This window comes from Trichosurus vulpecula, chromosome 1, assembly GCF_011100635.1.
Source record: "Trichosurus vulpecula isolate mTriVul1 chromosome 1, mTriVul1.pri, whole genome shotgun sequence".
NCBI classification, from domain to species: Eukaryota; Metazoa; Chordata; class Mammalia; order Diprotodontia; family Phalangeridae; genus Trichosurus; species Trichosurus vulpecula.
Window position 1 is genome coordinate 312115644 of NC_050573.1, and position 3928 is coordinate 312119571.

General features: G+C 45.5%; 1 pseudogene; it reads left to right on the forward strand.

The window, feature by feature from the left end:
- The first annotated feature begins 2177 nt into the window (after window positions 1-2177).
- LOC118834740 lies at window positions 2178-3254 on the forward strand (annotated as a pseudogene).
- Window positions 3255-3928: the final 674 nt, after the last annotated feature.

Genomic DNA, 3928 nt, shown 5'->3' on the forward strand with positions numbered 1-3928 from the left:
TTTTCAGTGGGGTATGACTGCTTGTAGACTAACGAGTTCTATGTTCTACGTTTGGGGGGGAGGTGCCAGCTCTGTCAGAGCCGCACTCCTCCTTCCCCAAGGACCCCCAGTCCAGACTGGGCTTAGATCTTCAGCAGGCTGTTGCACTCCTGCTCTGATCCGCCACTTTATTCCTCCCACCAGGTGGGCCTGGAGCCGGAAGTAACAACAGCTGTAGCTGCCCCACCTCCGCTGCCCCCGGGGCTGGAAGCCGAACCGAGAACTCCTTCCACTCCCGCAGCTTTTCCCACTAACCTTCTCCGCAGTCTTTGGTGTTTGTGGGTTGAGGGGGGTCTGGTAACTGCCGCAGCTCACATATTCAGGGCGCTAGGGCCCCCTCCGCCCGGCTTCTGGTCTGGATCGTCCACGCCGCTCAGGCTGGGCTCTGCTCCACTCCGTTCCCAGCCCCCAGCTCCCAGCTCCGTGTGGAATAGACCTCACCCAGAGACCATCCAGGCTGTCCTGGGCTGGAGCCCTGCTTCCCTCTGCTGTTCTGTGGGTTCTGCCGTTCTAGAATTGGTTCAGAGCCATTTTTTATAGGTTTTTGGAGGGACTCGGGTACGGAGCTCACTCTAGTCCGTGCTTACCAGTCGCCATCTTGGCTCCGCCCCCCCCAGGGCTGGAATTCTAATTTTATTTTATCACACTTGCACAATGGGGTGTCCTTAGGCAACAGAGTATTGGAGAATATCATACTATGTGTTTCTCTAACCTACTGAGATCATATTAAAATAAATATTAGGGATAACCTTGAATGGAAGTCACACTATGTGTTGGGAAGTTGAAATGGATGTTCTAGTGTCATTATGGTAGAATTTATGTGCTGGATCTATGTATAAAAATCTAAACTGGGCTGGATCCAGGAGGTCGTGGTAAAAGTATTAAAAGGAGCCACCCCATGTTCCCCCAAAAATGACTACAACAACAAAAAGTAGTAGCAAGAGAAAAAACACTTTCAAAAAGCATAACAAGTAAAAATCAACCAAAAGCAAAGAAGAACCCTGACACAGTTTAAAAATACAACACAGCAGACAATATTATATCAGCAAAAACAAAAACAATGAAGATAGTAAACAGAAGACAGAGGGACATCTCAAATGGACAAAAATACACATTCATAGAAATTAAGCCTGAATTGAAAATGCTGTGATAATAATAATGCTATATAAAAGAAAAAAAACATGAAAAAAAGATTTAATCACATGAGCAAATCAATTGGGGTTTAAAAAGAGAACAAACAAAAATAATAGGAAAAAAGGAAAGAATTATAATTATTGAAAATAAAACATCAAAGAATCTATAGATGCAAAAATTAGTAACGTTACTATGTTGGAAAATATAATTACATTCAATTGTGAGGAGCTAGGAAAAATACAGGTTCAAAAATTCATTAAATTATCTAAATTGTTGCAAAAGATTCAACGTAGCTCTCTACGACTATGCCTTGGAGAACAGGTGCCTATCTACATGAATAAAGGGAATTTCCTCATCAACATCATACAAAATCAATAAAATCACAGGTCTAGTCCAAAACAGGTAGGTAAGGGATGCCTAAAATCATGCAACAGACATGTAAAATAGATGACGATGCAGAATTCTTGATTAGTGATATCATTGAGAACTTGGAAGAACCAAAAAAATCTAGACAGTCTATTTAAGGAGATTCTCAAAGAAAATTTCCAAGAATTTGAGAAAATAATAGGCAAAACATATAGAAAAAATCCGTAGGACTCAAACAAAATAGAACCCAAAATTTAAAATAACTAAGCACATGATATTTAAACTCTGACATTATAATACGTTTTAAAAACATTTTGTTAGCACAAGAACAGAGATATTGACCAATGAACACTGATTAGAAACACAGTGGACTTTTGAAAACTGACAAAGGAGGATAGGAATAATTGGAATTCAGCCTTTACAAAAAGACGAAGCATGACCACGAACTAGAATTACTTAGCCAGTAAAGCTGAATACACAACTTGAGGATTTAAGAAGCAAATATGCTGGCGGGGGTGGTCAGAGCGACGGAAGCGGCTGCGCGCCAGCCTCGTCCCGGGAGCCCCGGTGTAAGGGACCCTGCCCTGAAGCGCGCCCAGACCCGGCCCGGCCCTTCTCGGCCGCCACCACCATGGAACATGGAGGAGCTGAGTCAAAACTGGGGAGCAGTTTTTCGGTCTCCCAAGACCTGAACTGCCCCTCAGCGCCTCACCCTCGCCTCTCACAGTAAAAGTGTAAGTACAGCTCCTTGGAACACGGCGAAAGGCGCCGGAAACTCCTGGAGCTTCAGAAGTCCAAGCGACTAGACTATCAATGCCAGGAGACTGGCCGAGGATGACTGGACCGGAATGGATAATGAAGACATGAGGAAAGGGAAAGGATGGACATTGACACTGGCAAGAAGCTGCCAAGGCGCTATGCTAACCAGTTGATGCTGTCCTCGTCGCTGATTGACGTCCCTTCAGATCTGGGGCAGGAGTGGATTGTGGTGGTGTGTCCTGTGTGGAAAAGAGCCCTTGTTGTGGCCTCCAAGGGTTCCACTACAGCTTACACCAAGAGCAGATACGGTGTCAACAGGTTTCCTTCCCTTCTTCCTGGAGGCAATAAGCACACCTCATCCACCGGAACGACTACACAATCCTGGATTGCATGTATAGTGAACTGAACCAGATCTACTATGTTCTGGATGTGATGTGCTGGAGGGGACACCCTGTCTATGACTGCCAGACTGATTTTAGATTCTACTGGATGCATTCAAAGTTACCAGAAGAGCAGGGACTTTGAGAGAAAACCTGGCTTAATCCATTTAAATTTGTGCATCTAAAGAATTTCCCACATACGCCAGACAGCCTTTGCAAGGTCTTATCCACGGACTTCCATTTTGAGGTAGATGGGCTCCTTTTCTATCCCAAGCAGACAAGCAGACTCACTATAGCCCAGGCAGAACTCTGTTGGTTGGCTGTCTGCGCCCATACATGGTGTCTAATGTCCTCAGCATGATGGTGCCAGCTGGCCCTCCGACCACCAAGCCCTGCTATGCTGTGCATCAGCTCCCGTACATCATAGAACACAAGAGGAATAAAAAGGAAGCCAAAGAAACGAATCTTGATGAGGCTTCTGAGGATGGATGCTATAAACTGGAGTACCTGTCCATCCCACAGCTGGCCAACACTCCCAGGAGCCAGACCAAAGCCACAAGCCTCATGGGAAACTGATAAGCTCCTTTGTCCAAGGGACCAAGAAGAGCCACATGCCAACATCCCTCTGTGAACTCCCACTATCACTTGTTGCTCACCTGAAGGAACAAGCCTGAGACCTGGAGACAAGACTTGAGTCCACCCCATTCAGTCAGACACACCTGAGCACTGAGAACCCTAGCTGAGACCCCCTTTCCCTGGCCAGGAGACAGATGTTCCCAGGATGGAGAGTACTGCCTGGCAAGACCACAAACAGTTTCCCCAGATGGACGGTGTTCAGGTTGAGTCAAGCAATTCTAACCACTAAAAGTGTATCTCAGACATGCTATGTAAATGTATGGAATTTCTAAGAACTGAGTTGTTTGTGATTTTTATGCCTCTGTATAACTGTGGAACTCCCCACCCCAGTCGGGGGTGCTTGGGTTAGTCATTTGCCCTGAAGGGCTGTGCCTTGTTTCCTCACATGTGTTATTACCACACTAGGTCTTAAGCAGCTGCGTTTGGAAACTCATGCTTCTGCCACTAGGAGATGTAGGACAGTTTTATGAGGCCTGGGTTCTTGGTCTCTGCATTAGCTCTACCTGAGAAGGCAAGAGTGATTTTCTTCCCTTTGGACATTGCTCTAAAATAAAATTTCCTTTTAATTGATGGAAGCTTATGAAACTGACCAAATAGCCACCTATTTGTGTTGG